Raw genomic sequence first — 19,951 nt, forward strand, 5'->3', positions numbered from 1 at the left:
TACTGGTGTTCGGGCAAGAAATTTTGAGGAGATATGGGCCTCCTAAAGGTAAAAAAACACCCAAAAATGGCCTCTCTGCCACTTTTTTGACACACAGAAAGCAGTCTTGGGAGAATGAAGATTTGGAGGGGAAAATGAGCACCAAATTGAGAAATTATAGTGGGGTTAGAAAGTAGACAGGACAAGCTTTGCAACAAGCTCACTTGGGCACATTTTTGACACATGCAAGTGCCCCAAAACAGGCTCCAAAGTGGCACGACGCACAGAGAATTTGGCGCAGCGCACAGGGGAAAAACAGCCAATTTGCTCTCGTTTCGCGAAATTTCGGGTCGTGACTTCTCCAAGTGGGCCTGGTCATCTACAATTCAGTTTTTTGGCACCAAAGGTGGCATTTAAAGAGTTTTCTCTCCAGATGGGCATCTATCCAAGTGGCAAAAGAATGCAAAGTGTCACCATAGCCAAATGTCATGCTTGAGAGCGCTGCACCTGTAGCTGATGGTTGGCTCTCCATCTCCTTTTCGAAATGATTTGAGTAACTTCCCAACCCCTGGGCATTCCATCTCTTCTCTACACTTTCTATATATTGTATGCAAGTTATTTGCAAAGGGTTGGCTGGCTTGTAACTTCTGGGAGACTGTGGGAAAGAAACTCTGTTTTTGCACTGTGTATTTTTTGACAGAGAATTAATGAAAGGTAGCAGCTCAGTTTCATGAGATTCTTGTGGTTGTGAGTGTAGCAAATGTGTTCTTACGTTCCATATGTATCTTTTTATGTTACATAATTTCATTCATTTTTCATTTCAGTGAAATTTTTTAAGTGAGATTAGGTAGAATTCAATTTATATTGCTCTGCCTGTGGGAAAATTTCATGTGCAGTGTCATTCTTCTATTGAAAAGGATTCATGCGACCATGCCCTTTTCACTCTCTTCAGCAATCTTTCCATTCCACGTCACCTTAAGCTGAAATTGCTGCGCTTTCCACCTACCTTGCCTCACGGAATAATCTGTGCCTTCATATTCGATTCTCTGTTCTTTGTTGAGCACCAGTCCCATATACATCCCAGAAGCTCGGCCACTTCATAAAATCTTTTCCAAAATCCCTTTTCACTTACTAGCCTAAGGTAAATATTGCATTGTAAGTCATCTCAGACTGTTTTGCCTATCCATTCGCTGAGCGTGACTCAGAGAGAACCCTCTCCTTCTCTGGTAGGGCTAGCTACCAGACTGAGCGTGGTTTGTGATTACCCTAATTTTTGCCTTCCTTCAACCTAACGCAGAGTTAGGTTCTAACATAGTGGCGAACATACTGGGGGACGAAATGGTTTACTTGTAGATTGTTTTTCCCTAGTACATATCCCAAGTTCAGAGATGATTGTTGATGGTGAACAACGATCAGACATAAGAAGACGACTGAAATCATTCACCTGGTGACTCCATTCACTGAAGAATCCATGAAATCAATCCTTCATGGTGACTCCACTGCAGAGGGATCAGTAGCTTTGAGATTTCTTAAGATGGATCGGATTACAAGAAGATACGCTCCCATGGGTCGAGATCACATCCCAGGTTTTCCAAATAAAATGCCCAAGGTAGATTGGTCAAAGAATTTGCCTGTGTTCAGAAATGTGGAAGGTAATGACGGTGCTCTTCATCTGGTGAAATTTCACATTCACGTGCATAAATTAAAGATCGATTTTCCTGAAGACTTTTTGATGAAAATGTTTATGGCTACTCTGGAAGACAAAGCCCGATCTTGGTATGAAAGTTTGCCACCTACTTCCATTTATTGTCTAAAGGATTTTCATTCAATATTCTTTGAGAAGTATAAAGAATCTTATCCATCATTAAATCTAGTTCATGATTGTTGCAAACATGCTTCTACTTTTATTGAAAGCCTTGAAAAATATTATGAAGATGATAATTTCATGGATGATGAGATCATGGAAGCCCTGGATAAAAATCCCTTTCAGCAGCGTAAAGACGATCATGAAAATTTGCAGCATGATCAAGATTGTAGTACGGTGGAAGATGAAAGAATTCTGCATCTTGACAGTCAACATGAATTATATGAAATACATTAACAGGTTGAAGAGTTCCATATGGCTGAAGTTGATGAAAGAAAAAGTGTCGGTTAAGATTTTTCAATAGAAGAAGACGGCATGCAAGTAAGTTTAGTTCTAATTTCAGAATGTGATAATGTCAAGATAGCTATTTCAGTTCCAGATTTAGACTATGATGACCAAGAATGCCTAGTACGGAATCCTATGAAAGAGAACTCTACTGCTGAAATCATCTGGGATGAAGAAGAAAAGTTTTGGATCCAAATGTTCTCAGTTCATTAGAATACAGCCTTCATGAGGAGGTAATCCAGTCAATGTATGAAAAACAAGATCAAACCTTCATTCAATACATTCACACCACAGAAGATCAAAACATTCAGGATTTCCATTCAGATTCCTCTTCATATGTTTCATGTGTTGAAATGTTTTTCCAAGAAGATATCTGCTCATCTACCTGTTCAGCGTTTTTTGAAGCCCAACAACATAGTTTTACTGAAGCACATGATGAAGGAAGATCAGAATTTGAAGCAAAGGACACCTTGTTTCTTCAGCAGGAAGAAAATCTTCATGTTCTTTAGGATCCAATGGCAGATTTACTGCAGTCAGTTGTGAAGGTGATTATTGCAGTATTCGGTGATGAAGGAGATCAGGGTCAATTAGTTTTTTGGATGCCCAGTTACAAGTATCTTTTGTTGACCAGAAGATCTGATCAGGAGAATCAATCAAGGAGGCATCTACTTGATTGGTTACATTGGAAGACACATTACACATGATTGTACATATTGCATTAGTACGCAGGTGGCTGTCATCTTGATTTGAAACCCTCGAATCTTGATGGACTGCTGCCATTGAACAAGCTTTGTAAATACTTGTTTTAGTTAAGTCAGTCATGAGTCATTTCCTTTTGCATAGAGTCAATTTTTTCAGTCATTTCAGTTCGCATTGAGTCAAGTTTCAGTCAATAAATTGAGTCATGTTGGTTTGTCGGAATAATGGACTCCATAGCCCAATGGACGAAGGCACTATCTCCTCACCCAAAGATCTGCAGTTCTTGGCACCTCCAAGGAGCTGCCATCCCTATTGGAGCCAATGTTAGTGTCAGTCTTCACAGCCTTCCTCCAGTGATCAAACATGCTCTTACAAAGTGATTTTAATGTGTCAAGGTCAAATTTTGTCATTTCAGTGAGTCTTCAAGCAAAATTTGGTCACTAGACATTAGGTCTAGGCTTTGATTTTACCCTTGTCAAAGTTGTCCAAATGTCAGTCCATGTCACAACTCAGCTGAGTGTACCATCATTCAGAGAGTTTTCATTATCATGTCAAGTCCCACTGGGTCATTTTACACCTTGTTCATGCTTCAGTTGCGCCTAGGTAAGGTCATTTCCCTCTCCTAGGGTTTTGAAGGCAATTTCTCTTGGACGGTCAAATCATTGGAAAAACTTGTATCCTGATGTTCATACACCTTCCCCTATCCTTAAAGTACCTTATCAAACACTTCCCATCACTGAGATCCCCCAAATTCATCATTTTCACACAAACCCTAGTTTCTTGCTACAACTTGGCAATTTTCTAGGTTGGACCTGTGTTTTTCCTTTTTGGACCCCTTCCCCTCACTCAAATTCTAAGATTCCAACCCTACTTTCTAACATCCCTCCATACTTCCAAAAATTTCCTCAAGAATTTAGAAGCTCCCTATCCCCGTCATTGCACTTCATTTCAACAAATCCCTTGTTCCACACATCGGGATAGGTTTCACTCAAATGCGGTTTTTGAGCAATAAAAGATGAATTTGGGAAAACTGAGAGAGGTTTTTGTCAAAAACATGCCAAAGAAGAAAAAAGTCCTTCACTTTTTACACAGGTGTCATGGTTTTAGAGAAATGTCAAAAATACAATTTCCTCGGGAGAATTGATGCACCTCTGTAGTGACCATGGGAAAATCAAATTTTCTCCTAGCTCAGTTTGCCAAATGACTTGCTTGATGAGTCAAATGATAACTAGACACAAAGAAATTTCCAATGATCTATCATGAGCTCAATTTGGATTTGAGGAACGCATTCAAAAGTTGACTGTAACAGCACTCTACCTTTAGGCAGCCTCATTTGGCACATTTTGACCAGTCTTGGGAGATTTGATTTTTGATAGGGAAAATTAACTTTAAATTAAAAAATTCTGGTTGGGTTGGAAAGAATACTCAAATACCTTTCCAACGAGCTATACTACACCCAATTTGGACACCAGGAAGGCCTCCACAAATCACCTGGAAAAGAGTGTGACGCACAGAGGGAGCGCGGCGCACTGGGAGCCCAACCTCAGTGCAAAATTGCCACTGGCGCGACGCACTCAGAGCGCGTGGCGCACTGGGTAGAGCGCACGGTGCACAGACCTATAAGCTCAAAAAACCACTAAATCGCCCAAAATTTTTGTGAATGCCTATCAAACTTGAAAGGTGGGGCAAATACCTTCACTCTTGGCATTAAAATTGATAAGAATATCATGATTTTGATGAGTATAAATCCAATGCCAATTTTTTTTTTATGAACAAAGGAATACACAAAGAAAATAAAAAAACTAGGGTTTTGCTACAGTGACATTGTTGCTGAAGTATTCTTTTACCCCACCCCTATCAACTAATTTCCCTGTAGCATTTTCCCCTTACCATCACCCTAGCACCACTGTAATCATATCCATTTGTTCCCTTTATTTCTATGGATCAAAATATCCAAACCCTACCTCAATAAAATTAAACCCTACCCCATCACATACTATACCCAAAAACACTCCCAAATCCCTGAAAAATCTCTCCCTTTAACCCCTATCCCCATTTCATCATTCCTCTCCTAATACTCCCTGTTTTATTGTCCCCTTGGTGACAGATTCTCATAGAAACCACCAGTTCCATTGGATTCAGGGGCAGCATCAAACCCACGGTACAAGCAGCATTAATGGCATCAGAATTTTCATTAAATTGTGAGGGGGAGATACACAGTGACACATCTTCAGGAGAGAGGGCCCATAGGAGACATCATCGAAGTGGTAGACAACTCAGAGACGAGCCAAACACCCTCATGGAGCTGCAGGCATGCCCACTTGCCATGTCTTGTTTCCAACACTTGGCATGTTATGAATTTTTCCAAAAGGTGGAAAATGTCAGAGTCCATCATGAGTTGGCCTGCCTTTTTGCACTTCATCTACAGGGATGCCAATCTATTTTGGCTGGGGTCACCTTCACCTTGACACCGGAGACCATATCAGTGGCAACAGGGATACCAAACATTGGGGAACAGTGGCATAAGAAAAAGAAGGTGGAGAGGCATCACTATGAGCCTTACATCAAGAAAAATTGTTTGAGCTAGCTCACTAGAGTCTTTCCATTCAGGTTTTTGAGGGATGAGTATGCCCCACTCATGATATTGATCATGAAATATTTCAGTTGTGAGGGAAGGTTTTCCCGCCTCTATGCCTATCACATCAGGCTACTCATTCATTTCACCAGGGTGCGGATGATGAACCTCCCATTTTTCATGTGCAACAACATAGAGAAGATGAAGAACTTTATGCAGCACAAGACCCCGCGACAGCAGCTGAACAGTGTATATCATTTTGCTCTCATCAAGATTTTGGTGGACCATCAGTTGGGGTTACAGGGTATTGCTTGGGAGGACTTCATCTCCCGTGATTTCTTCAGCGCTCCACCAGTGGTATCAGAGGTAGAGCATGAGGTGGGGGGCCCTTCACATCAGTTTGAGTGCCACGAGGCTGCCACCATGCCAGTGTATATTTCATATCAGAGGAGCAGTAGACCATTTTTTGCAGCAGCAAAGCGAGTGTTATCTCCACCCGGGATGGAAGGGACCTCGCTTCCGCCATCAGCATCACAGGGAAAGAGCAGAGACAAAGAGCCATTGCACGATGAGGGGCCTTCGGGAGTGCTATCAAGTGAAAGAGAGACCGAGTTTGTTCTCCTCCACGATGATGACACTGTCAGAGAGCCGACAAATGAGGAGCTTAGAGAAGTAATCCAGGAACAGCAGGCAGAGATTGAGGCCTTGTCCCTTGAATTGGAGAGGGCCAAGTGGAACATGAAGTACCTAGAACAAAGGAACAAGTAGCTAGAGGACCAGTAGGCGATCATGGAGCTGCGAGACATTCGTGAGCATTGCCAAGCTGCTCAAAGGGCAAGGATTGAGCTCACTTCCTTGGAGCAAGAGGTAAATGAAGATCGGGAGGCCAACCTTGAGAGAGCCAATATGCACTTGGAGAGGCTGCTAGACAAAGTAGACAAAGACCTTACGCTACTGAGGCATATGGCATTTCACTACCACGCACGAAACATAAGCGCCAAGGGCCGAATAAAGAGCTTGAAGGCTAAATTAAGGAAAGCAACAAGGAGATCAAAAGAGGCTAAGGAGTAAGATAGACTTAGAATATTGGCTGAGGCTTCCTTGGCTCAACATGTAACCCCATAGGGGACCTCCAGTCCAAATTTCAGCAAATTTGGAGAAATTTTGAGCAAATTTTGATTTTTTGTGCAAAAAACAGGAAATTTCTCCCTGTGCGCCGCGCCACTGGCGCAACGCTAAAAATATAGGGCTCCAATTGAGAAATGGTTTGCATTTTTTGATTCAGCATCGAAAATCACAACTACAGGTGTCCAGGCAAGAAATTTTGAGGAGATCTGGGCCTCCTAAAGGTCAAAAAACACCCAAAAATGGCCTCTCTGCCACTTTTTTGACACACAGAAAGAAGTATTGGGAGAATGAAGATTTGGAGGGGAAAATGAGCACCAAATTGAGAAATTCCAGTGGGGTTAGAAATTAGACAGGACAGGCTTTCCAACAAGCCCACTTAGGCACATTTTGGACACCTACAAGTGCCCTAAAACAGGCTCCAAAGTGGCGCGACGCATAGAGAATTTGGCGCGGCGCACAGGGGAAAAACGGCCAATTTGCTCCTGTTTCACGAAATTTCGGGTTACGACTTCTCCAAGTGGGCCCAATCATCTACACTTCGGTTTTTTGGCACCAAAGGTGGAATTTAAAGAGTTTTCTCTCCAAATGGGCATCTATCCAAGTGGCAAAAGAATGCAAAGGGTCACCATAGCCAAATGTCATGCTTGAGAGCGCTGCACCTGTAGCTGATGGTTGGCTCTCCATCTCCTTTTCGAAATGATTTGAGTAACTTCCTAACCCCTAGGCGTTCCATCTCTTCTCTACACTTTCTATATATTGTATGCAAGTTATTTGCAAAGGGTTGGCTGGCTTGTAACTTCTGGGAGACTGTGGGAAAGAAACTCTGTTTCTGCACTGTGTATTTTTTGACAGAGAATTAATGAAAGGCAGCGGCTCTGTTTCATGAGATTCTTGTGGTTGTGAGTGTAGAAAATGTGTTCTTATGTTCCATATGTATCTTGTTATGTTTCATAATTTCATTCACTTTTCATTTCAGTGAAATTTTCTAAGTGAGATTAGGTAGAATTCAATTTATATTGCTTTGCCTGTGGGAAAATTTCATGTGCAATGTCATTCTTCTGTTGAAAAGGATTCATGCGACCATGCCCTTTTCACTCTCTTCAGCAATCTTTCCATTCCATGTCACCTTAAGCCGAAATTACTGCGCTTTCCGCCTACCTTACCTCACGGAATAATCTGTGCCTTCATATTCGATTCTCTGTTCTTTGCTGAGTGCCAGTGCCATATACATCCTAGAAGCTCGACCACTTCATAAAATCTTTTCCAAAATCCCTTTTCACTTACTAGCCTAAGGTAAATATTGCATTGTAAGTCATCTCAGACTGTTTTGCCTATCCATTCACTGAGCGTGACTCGGAGAGAGCCCTCTCCTGCTCTGGTAGGGCTAGCTACTAGACTGAGCGTGGTTTGTGGTTACCCTAATTTTTTCCTTCCTTCAGCCTAAGGCAGATTTAGGTGCTAACAGTCCTTTCGGACTCCTATCAGAATCATAATCATCCTTTGATGATTCTTGTCTAGCTAAAGAAGTTTTGTCCAAAAACTTTAAATATTCATAGTCCACCATCTTTGCATATTCTTCGTCCCAATTGATACTGTATGGGTCCTGGGCATCCTGGTACATGTCCTGAAAAGTAGAATCTTCAGCTTTACCTTTTCCTTTTGTATTTGTTGTTACTATTCCTTTGCCTTTTGGAGATGCTCTTCTTGTTGAAGTTTGTCCCTTATCCATATTTATCTTTATTGTATGGAGATTCTCTTTTTGTGGAGTAAACATCAAATCTTGCTTTGCCCACTTGTTGACAAAAGGGATAGGGTTAATTTATATGTCAAGAAAATAATCTTTAAATGCTTTTGTAAAAGCAGGTGAAGGCTGAACTGCCAACTCTATCCCATCTATAAGCTCCCATTTAAAAATCTGAAACATATTAGTGGAAGTTTCTATTGCCTGTTGAACCCATAATCTACAATTTTCATTAATGTAAGCCTTTGCTTGCTATCCCATTTCAAAGATTATAGGTGTACAAATTCTGTTTGAAAGCATCAGGCTGACAATTTGAACTATGTCATTATTCTAGTTTCCTGCAACAACACTAATTGTGATTAGTGCCTTTTGGTTGATTACAAATTTTAACACTTTCGGATCTCCCTGTAATTCATCAATATTTTGTATGGCCTGCTTCTTTTCCACTATTTTTAATTTTTCAAATTCTTTGAACCAGAGAACTAACTGTTTGGAAATCTCTTCTTTATCTACAAACTTTTAATCTCCCGTGGTTTCATAACAAAATACTTGTGCAAGAGGATGTGGGGAGATGCTTTCTCTTAATCTTATATTGTGATAATCCCAGGGGGATGAAAACGTTCTTAAATATTGTAATGTCCTCTGGATACATTGAGAAGTTCTAACTGATGGCTTCTTTCTGCCAAATCCTTCTTTAATTTCCCAATCAACAAAATTTTCAAAAATCTCATATTGGGGAAATGTATCAGTGGATGCATAATTTTCATCAAATCTCTGAAAAATGTTGCTTCAAGTTCTTCAAAAATATTTGGAATCCTTAGAGACCAAATATATCTTTCAATTTCTTCTTTAACCTGTATAGTTTCCAAATCTAACATTTGTGACCCAATATAAATACTTAGAGCAAAATATATTTCTCCTATCAACTAATAATAGTTCAAGATTTTAAGGATCCAAAGCATGTTTTCTGTAAATTGGCATGACCATAGATCAGATAAGATTTTAAAATAAAGTTTAACCTTCATATTGGGTAAAGGATATACCTTTACCAAATCAACATCTAAACTTAATGTTATGCCAACATTTTTTGACTGCCATGCTTGGCACTTTTGGATCCATTGATTTCTTCGTAGTCTTAGTCCCACAATCTTCTTTATTTCTTCAGTCACCTAGTTAACATGACCTTCTAGGACTTTGAATCTATGTAGAAATGTACTAAAATCATAATCTTGAGGCTCTTTCCCTGGTATAGTGAAGAGTACTTTATCAATATCTCTTGTTAAAGAATCAGCTAGAAAGTTAGAATTTCATGGAACCCATTCAATGTCAGATTCAAACTGTTGAAACCATATCTGCCATGAAAGCAACTTTCCTCGAGCAAGCTATCTTGAAATTTTAGTAGACAGAAAATATTTGAAATTCATTGAATCTGTTCTAATAAGAAATTTCACTAGTGCTAGATACAATTCAAAACGTTGAATCCCATTGAAAATAGCTAAAGTTTCCTTTTTTTCATGAAATAGTTCTTTTGATGTGAAGAGAACTCACCAAATGCATATGCAAATATTTTTTCTTCCTCATTCTCCCTTTTTTCAAAAAGAATTTCTCCCCAAAAACTGTCAGAAGCATCAATTTGTAATATCAGAAGACCATCACCTAGTGGTTGTAACTTTGGTAGCTGTTGACATTCTTATTTAAGTTCTTTGACAGCTGCAGTTGCTTCTGTAGACCATCCTCCTTTTAAATGCTGCCTGATAGGTGCTGTTTTTTTGGATAGTCGGGGAATATATCTGTGAATATAATTTAAGACTCCCAAAAACCTTTGAATAGTTTTTGTGTCTTTTAGCTCATCAGGAAACTGAGACAGTTTGGTTAAAACATGGGGTTGCATTTGAATTTGTCCATTTACAACATTGATCCCCAAGAAATCTATACTGTCTTGGAAAAGAACCATTTTCTTTTCAGATAGCACTATACCATGATTTTGAACTTCATTCAGGAAGATTTCCAAATGCTTTAAATGTGTTACTAAATTAGGGCTATGTACAAGTATATCATCTATATATGTAACTATGAAATCATATTTACCAAAAATATAGTCCATTCTTCTTTGGAATAATTCAGGCACATTTTTAAGTCCAAATGGTACCACCTTCCACTGATAGAAACCAATTGGGCAAGTGAAGGTAGTTTTATGTCTATCTTCTTCTTGGATCTAGATCTGATAGTATCCAAAATTCAATACTTTGCTGTTTTGAATCTTCTACATAATTGTCTCTGGCATGGGCAAAGTGTAATGGAGAGTGATAGCATTCAGAGGTTTATAATTTATTACCATTCTAGCCTTTCCTCTGACAATTTTTGAGTGATTTCTGACCAGAAAAGCTGAACAAAAGTAGTGAGAATCACTTGGCTCGATAAGGTTCAGATTCAACAATTCTTTTATTTGGATTCTAACTTCCTGTTCATCATTGGGGGTGCAAGGGATAAGTTTTCTTTTTACTCCATTATCATGTAGAGTAACTATCTCTTACTTCGGACTCTCTACTTCCCAAAATTGTTGGGGATTGTTTGCACATCTTTTTAATAATATTTCATAAATAGATTTCTATTCTTCAGACCAATTTATCTTAATGCATGCCTTCTGTTTGTTTTTAGAATCTATTCTATCTTCATATATTTGCAAGAATTCTTGCCAATTGTTAGAGTTGTTTTTTGGTCTTCTTGCTCCTGCTCTCTTCTGGCTATTTTCTCTTGAAGCTTCAAAATTTGCTATTAGCAATCTTGGAATAGAAATAGCCTTTTTATTTAAATTTATAATCAGCTTGTCTTGGCTGATTGTTACTAGGAGCACCGAATTAATGAAAGGCATTCCTAGCATTAAGCTTGCAGATGGGTCGTAATGCTGAATGGCTGAGATTTTTACTATATTTCCCCCAACTTTTAACAGAATGTTATCAACATAATGAGTTAATTGAACAAAACCCCCGATTTTTTTAGAAACAAGAATATTTTGAAGTGGTTTCCAGAGAGTTTTAAATAAAGATGGACTAACAAAATTGTTTGATCCACCAGTATCAACAAAGGCATCCACATTAATCCATTTGCCTTTAACTTGAACTTCTACTGGGATATAAATCAGACTATTGGTTTTAAAAATCTTTTTTAACAAATTTTGTTTTGCAACTCTGTCAAATTCTGGAATGACTAATGTTGTTGATATGGACAAAAATAATTCAATTCTGGAATCAATGATTCTAGTTGCTAACCTTTTTCTCTTATTGTGAGCTTTGAACATTCTGAGGTTGTCTCTTCTTGTGAGCTGTATGAAGTTTCTTCTGTGACTTCTATATCACTTTCATCAAATTCTTCACTGTAATGTAATTCTTCTAAAAAATCCTCATCATTAGAACAATATTTACAAATATTCATTTTTTGTACACAATCTACCTTTGTTTTTGTATCTGAAGCCTCTGTTAAAATATATACATCAGAGACGCCATCTTCAGACTCAACAATAGACCAATCGTCTTTGAATTCCTCTATTTCAAAACAAGCTTTTAACTTATTAGAGGAAGTATTAGGACACTTTCTAGCAAAATGACCTTCTTGTTTACAAATGAAACAACAGTTGTTGTTTCTTGGTCTATTTCTTTTCTTCAAAAATTTGAATTTTCTAAATGGCTTCATGGGGTTAGAAATTCTCTTGGGTTTGAACCTTCCATATTTTCTGGTTTTCTTTTTCTTTTTAAAGGGTGTGCATGGTTACACTATTTGGCAGATATCTGAGTTGGGTGTAATGTCATGTGCCTTTTTTTGCCAGCATAAATATTTAACATTTTTAGTGCACCAGAATAGAAGATCAACCCAATGAATTTGATCTATCTTTTTGGCTTGTACATCTAGATCTTTCATTATGAGATCTCGTAGATTCCCTGGAAGCTTAGAAAGGAATGAAATTTTTTGAGCGGTGTCATTGGATAAATTGGCTTTAAAGACTTTAGCCATAAAATCTTTCCCAAATTGGTCAAGATATTTTAAATCTTTTAATTCCATTCAGCTTAAGTATATTATAAGCTATTTTTTTCTCATCTACAGGTTCTAGAACAAACTAAGTTTTCAACAAAGGTTCTAACGTTGCCAGTCCTGCTTCCATGACTACTCTATGTTCCTCACTTGATGGTCCCATCCACCAATCATATACAATTCCTGTCATTCTTTTTTCAGCAAGGACCACAATGGAAACATTATCCAGTTTTGTTGTGACTTGCATTTGATACAGGGCACCTATCCATATTCTAATGGATTCTCCTGGATTTGATGAATTGTCTAAATATAAAACATACCCACTTGCATTTGCAGCATATAAATCTTCTTTTACTCTGGGGTATTTAGACACTTCTTTGAATACATGTGCTTTATTTTGATTGTTTATTGAAGGTAAAATGAAATAAGGGAACTTTGAAGCTTCTTGGTCAAGAGTCATTACTTCTTTCTTTGAGGAGAATGGTTTTTCTTGTTTATAAATTTCTTCTTTGACTCTAGCTAGTTTTACAGAGACTTTTGAGCTAGACTCTTCTGCACTTGTTGCAATGATTGCTTCTTCAGTTTCTTCTTCTTCTTCTTGATCCCAATGGTTCGAAGCACTCATATCTACTCTAAATTTGGGGACATCTTTGGCTTTCTTCTTTTGTCTCCTTCTTCTATTTTATTCCTTTTCTGTCTTCTCATTTTTCTGTTCATCATATAATAGTTTGAGATTTGAATTTATTAAATCTGCTTGTCTTCCAAGATCATCTAAAACATCTTCAGCATATGCACACCATGTTGTTAGATAATTTCCTATATGATATACTTGATCAATATCAGTAGGATTTTGAGAATTATGTTCTAGGAGAGGTGCACAATTGGCTCTAGTGGATGGCTGTTTTGACTGGGATGAAGAAGTATAGAAATTAGTTTTCGGTGGCCACTTTCCCCCTTTTACATAGCGATAGTTTTCATACTGAAACTCTTCTACTGTTGGAAAATGATATATAGATGTTCTAAACATTTTATTTACAACAAAAAATGGATTTTCTTCTGGTATATACAATTGATCAGAAGGAACTGAAACACTGGTTTCTGGAACAGGATGACTATATACATTTCTGGAAACAAATTTGCGATTGCTTGTAGATGGTTGATATAACTCTGAAATGACTGGTAAGACATGTTTCATTGGCATGAAGATTGGTTGCATATAGATAACCTAACAGACATGATACGTGCCCAACTATCACTTACAAAGATTTTTTTTTTCATTTCAGGTTATCTAAAGTTGCCAACGAATTATATTGAATATACCAGTCATTTGGAAGAGCTTCTTTATCATAGGAGACATCCTCAACTTGTGCATTGCTAACTCCTACAATCACACAATCCTTAAGCATTGGTTGTTTTAACTTGGGATGAACAGTATTGGTAAGTTGAAATGATGTTTGAACTAAAACAGATAAGAACTCACTATCCTCCACCATTTCAAGACCTTGAACTCCAACCAATATTTTCCAACAATATTTAAGATGAGGGTCAGATAGATTTATGGCATAATCTGGATATATTGTACCATACTGACAACTAGAAGATAAATTTCGCAGTATTGTTCTGATTCGTGCATGGTCATAATCGTTATGCCTAGTATCAAACACTTCTGATATGCATGGCATATTTAAACCTTGGTGGAACAATGGAGCTAAACCAATCCTTATCCCTCCAAAATATAGATAAGAAAACTTCTTTTCTTGAACATTTTTTTTGAATTTTTGAATTTCATCTTCAGAAAATAAATTCAGACCGACTATTTGTACAATGGTCCATAAATCTTAATCTTCAATTCTACTTATTTTAACAGACTCTTTCGAGATATACTAAAGATAGATGGAACCTGATATATTTCTTTTGAGCTTAATATTGGTGGGTTCCAAGTTTCAAGGTCCTCTATTTTCTCATGTTCAGAACATTCAGTTTCGATAGATCTAGAATTGACTTTAGAAATAGTACGTTTATATATACTAGAAAATGTTCTCAGGCGGTTTGGCATTTTTCAAACTAAACTAGAGATTGACTAAAGCAGCGTTTATCTAATAAGCAATTGTAAAACAAAAGCTTTTCGAAGGCTACTTGGCTGGCTTCAGACTCTGTCTATAGCTTGACTAGAAATAACAGGACTGAACAAGGCTCTGATACCAAACTAAAAGCGAGAGTACTTAGCTCAGCATATGGATGCAAGACTTTGTTAACTTACTTGAACAATTTGAAGATGAACGAAGGGAAATCAAACTTCTCACACTAAGCATACGAGCACACACGACTAGACTTTAAAGCCAATTTATCCAATCACACTGCTCAAAAAATTTCATTCCTTTCTAAGCTTCCAGGGAATCTAGGAGATCTCATAATGAAAGATCTAGATGTACAAGCCAAAAAGATAGATCAAATTTATTGGGTTGATCTTCTGTTCTGGTGCACTGAAAAGGTTAAATATTTATCCTGGCAGAAAAAGGCACATGACATTACACCCAGCTCAGATGTCTGCCGAGCAGTGTTACCATGGACAACCTTTAAAAAGAAAAAGAAAACCATAAAATATGGAAAGTTCAAACCCAAGAGAATTTCTAATCCCAAGAAGCCATTTAGAAAATTCAAAATTTTGAAGAAAAGAAATAGACCAAGAAACAACAACTGTTGTTTCATTTGTAAACAAGAAGGTCATTTTGTTGTGGAGTAAAAATCAAATCTCACTTTGCCCACTTGTTGACAAAAGGGATAGGGTTAATTTCTATGTCAAGAAAAAAATATTTAAATGCTTTCCCAAAAGAAGGTGAAGGCTGAACTGCCAACTCTATCCCATCTAGAAGCTCCCATTGAAAAATCTGAAACATATTAGTGGAAGTTTCTATTGCATGTTGAACCCATAATCTACAGTTTTCATTAATGTAAGCCTTTGCTTTCCATCCCATTTCAAAGATTATAGATGTATAAATTCTGTTTGAAAGCATCAGGCTGACAATCTGAACTACGTCATTATTCCAGTTTCCTACAACAACACTAATTGTGATTAGTGCCTTTTGGTTGATTACAAATTTTAACACTTTTGGATCTCCCTGTAATTCATCAATCTTTTGTATGGCCTGCTATAAATTTTATTTGAATTAATATTGAAGCCTATTGGGCCGCCTGTCTGAGGACAGTTTCTGAACTTCAAAAGAACTTGGAGCTGTAAAGCGATGGCATTGTGAAGACCCGAAAGAGAGAGGTCGTGTGCGCTCATTTGATCAGTGTGAGAAGTTTGCTTGCCCTTCGTTCATATTCAAATTGTTCAAGTAAGTTAACAAAGTCTTGCATCCATATCCTAAGCTAAGTACTCTCGCTTTTAGTTTGGTATCAGAGCCTTGTTCAGTCTTGTATTTCTAGTCAAGCTATAGATAGAGCCTTCGAAAAGCTTTTGTTTTACAATTTCTTATTAGATAAACATTGCTTCAGTCAATCTCTGGTTTAGTTTGAAAAATTTGAAACCTCCTGAGATCATTTTCTAGTATAGATAGATGTACTATTTCTGAAGTTGATTCTAGATATATCGAAATTGAATGTTCTGAACATGAGAAAATAGAGTACCATGAAACTTGGAACCCACCAATATTGAGCTCAAAAGAAATCTATCAGGTTCCATCTATTTTAAGTATATCTCGAAAGAGTCTGTTAAAAGAAGTACAATTGAAGATTAAGATTTCTAGACCATCTGTACAAATAGTTGTTCTAAATTTATTTTTTGAAGATGAAATTCAAAAAATATGTTCAATAAAATAATTTTTCTTATCTGCATTTAGAGGGATAAGGATTGGTTTAGCTCCATTGTTCTGCCATGGTTTAAATACACCATGCATATCAGAAGTGTTTGATACTAGGCATAAAAATTATGACCATGCATGAATCAGATCAATACTGGGAAATTTATCTTCCGGTTGTCAGTATGGTACAATATGTCCAGATTATGCCATCAGTCTATCTGATACTCATCTTAAAGATTGTTGGAAAATATTGGTTGGAGTTCAAGGTCTTTAAATGGTAGAGGACAGTGAGTTATTATCTGTTTTAGTTCAAACATCATTTCAACTTACCTATACTATTCATCCTAAGTTAAAACAACCAATACTTAAGGATTGTGTGACTGTAAGAGTTAGCAATGCACAGGTTGAGGGTATCTCCTATGATAAACAATCACTCCCTCAATCACTCTAGGCTTCTCGCGGAGAGATCTCTTACTTATAACCTTTGAAAAGACTCTACCCTATTCTATGATATGACTAAAGGTGGAAATAATTGAGGGTCCTGTCGGGATTTTCTGATCTGACAGTGTCTACTCAACTTTTCCTTTTGCAAAAGAAAAGGATACCATGGTCCTTTCGGACTCCTATCAGAATCATAATCGTCCTCTGATGATTCTTGTCTAGCTAAAGTGCTTTTGTCCAAAAACTTTAAATATTCGTAGTCCACCATCTTTGCATATTCTTCGTCCTAATTGATGCTGTATGGGTCCTGGGCATCCTGGTACATGTCCTGAAAAGTGGAATCTTCAGCTTTATCTTTTCCTTTTGTATCTGCTATTACTATTCGTTTGCTTTTTTGAGATGCTCTTCTTGTTAAAGTTTGTCCCCTATCCGTATTTATCTTTATCGTATGGAGATTCTCTTATTGTGGAGTAAACATCAATCTCGCTTTGGCCACTTGTTGAAAAAAGGGATAGGGTTAATTTCTATGTCAAGAAAAGAATCTTTAAATGCCTTCCCAAAAGCAAGTGAAGGCTGAACTTCCAACTCTATCCCATCTAGAAGCTCCCACTTAAAATCTGAACCATATTAGTGGAAGTTTCTATTGCATGTTGAACCATAATCTACAATTTTCATTAATGTAAGCCTTTGCTTGCCATCCCATTTCAAAGATTATAGTTGTACAAATTTTGTTTGAAAGCATCAGGCTGACAATATGAACTACGTCATTTTTCTAGTTTCCTACAACAACACTAATTGTGATTAGTGCCTTTTGGTTGATTAAAAATTTTAACACGTTTGGATCTCCCTGTAATTCATCAATCTTTTGTATGGCCTACTTCTTTTCCACTATTTTTAATTTTCCAAATTTTTTGAACCAGAGAAATAACTATTTGGAAAGCTCTTCTTTATCTGCAAACTTGTTATCTCCCGTGGTTTCATAACAAAATACTTGTGCAAAAGGGTTTAGGGAGATGCTTTCTCTTAGTCTTAAGTTCTAATAATCCTTGGGAAATGAAAATGTTCTTAAATATTGTAATGTCCTCTGGATACTGAGAAGTTCTAACTGATGGCTTCTTTCTGCAAAATCCTTCTTTAATTTCCCAATCAACAAAATTTTCAAAAATCTCATATTGGGGAAACGTATGAGTGGATGCATAATTTTCATCAAATCTCTGCAAAAATGATGCTTCAAGTTCTTCAAAAATATCTGGAATCCTCAGAGACCAAATATTTCTTTCAATTTATTCTTTAACCTGTATAGTTTCCAAATCTAACATTTGTGCCCCAGTATAAATACTTAGAGCAAAATCTATTCCTCCTATCAACCGATAATAGTTTAGGATTTTAAGGATCCAAAGCATGTTTTCTCTAAATTGGCATGACCATAGATCAGATAAGCTTTTAAAATGAAGTTTAACCTTCATATTGGGTAAAGGATATACCTTTACCAAATTAGCATCTAAACCTAATGTTATGCCAACATTTTTTTCCTGCGATGCTTGGCACTTCTGGATCCATTTATTTCTTTGCAGTCTTAGTCCCACAATATTTTGTATTTCTTCATTCACCTGGCTAACATAACCTTCTAGGACTTTGAATCGATGTACAAATGTACTAAAATCATCATCTTGAGGTTCTTTCCCTGGTATAGTGAAGAGTGCTTTATTCATATTTCTTATTAAGGAATCAAATAGAGAGTTAGAATTTCCTAGAACCCATTCAATGTCAAATTCAAACTGTTGAAACCATATCTGCCATGAAAGCAACCTTCCTCGAGCAGGCTGTCTTGAAATTTTAGCAGACAAAAAATATTTGAAATTCATTGTATCTATTCTAATCATAAATTTAATTGGTGCTAGATACAATTCAAAACGTTGAATCCCATTGAAAATAGCTAAAGTTTCCTTTTCTACAATGAAATAGTTCTTTTTATGTGAAGAAAACTCACCAGATGCATATGCACATAATTTTTCTTCTCCATTCTCCTTTTTTTCAAAAAGAACTGCTCCCTAAAAACTGTCAGAAGCATCGGTTTGTAATATTAGAAGACCATCACTGGGTGATTGTAACTTTGGCAGCTGTTGACATTCTGATTTAAGTTCTTTGACAGCTGCAGTTGCTTCCGTAGACCATCTTCCTTTTAAATGCTGCCTGATAGGTGTCGCTTTTTCATATAGTCGGGGAATATATCTGTGAATATAATTTAAGATGCCCAAAAACCTTTGAATAGCTTTTGTGTCTTTTAGCTCATCAGGAAACTGAGACAGTTTGGTTAAAACATGGGGCTGCATTTCAATTTGTCCATTGACAACATTGATCCCCAAGAAATCTATACTGTCTTGGAAAAGAAGCATTTTCTTTTCAGATAGCACTATACCATGATTTTGAAATTTGTTCAGGAAGACTTCCAAATGCTTTAAATGTGTTGCTAAATCAGGGCTATGTACAAGTATGTCATATATATATATATATATATATATATATATATATATATATATATATATATATATATATATATATATATATATATATATATATATATATATGTAACTATGAAATCATATTTACCAAAAATATAGTCCATTCTCCTTTGGAAGAATGCAGGCGCATTTTTAAGTCCAAATGGTACCACCTTCCATTGATAAAAACCAGCTGGGCAAGTGAAGGCAGTTTTATGTCTATCTTCTTCTTGGATCTGGATCTGATAGTATCCAGACTTCATATCAAACTTGCTGAATACTTTGTTGTTTTGAATCTTCTGCATAATTGTCTCTGGCCTGGGCAAAGGGTAATGGAAACTTTGAGTGATAGAATTCAAAGGCTTATAATTTATTACCATTCTAGCCTTTCCTCTAACAATTTTTGAGTGATTTCTGACCAGAAATGCTGAACAAGAGTAGTGAGAATCACTTTGCTCAATAAGATTCAGATTCAACAATTCTTTCATTTGGCTTCTAACTTCTTATTCATCATTGGGGGTGCAGGGGATAAGTTTTCCTTTTACTCCATTATCATGTAGAGTAACTATCTCTTGCTTAGGACTCTCTACTTCCCAAAATTGCTGGGGATTGTTTGAACAACTTTTTAATAATCTTTCATAAATAGATTTCTGTTCTTCAGACCAATTTATCTCAGTGCATGCCTTCTGTTTGTTTTTAGACTCTATTCTTTCTTTATATATTTTCAAGACTTCTTGCCAAATTTTGTTAGAGTCTTTTTTTGGTCTTCTTTCTCCTGCTCTCTTCTGGCTATTTTCTCTTCAAGCTTCAAAATTTGTTATTAGAAATCTTGGAACAAAAATAGCCTTTTTCTTTAAATTTATAATCATCTTTTCTTGGCTGATTGTTCTTGGGAGCACCAAATTAATG

The sequence above is a fragment of the Pinus tabuliformis genome, chromosome 5_2 (genome assembly GCF_031772625.1).
Source record: "Pinus tabuliformis cultivar Carrire ecotype Pingquan chromosome 5_2, CPIR1, whole genome shotgun sequence".
NCBI classification, from domain to species: domain Eukaryota; kingdom Viridiplantae; phylum Streptophyta; class Pinopsida; order Pinales; family Pinaceae; genus Pinus; species Pinus tabuliformis.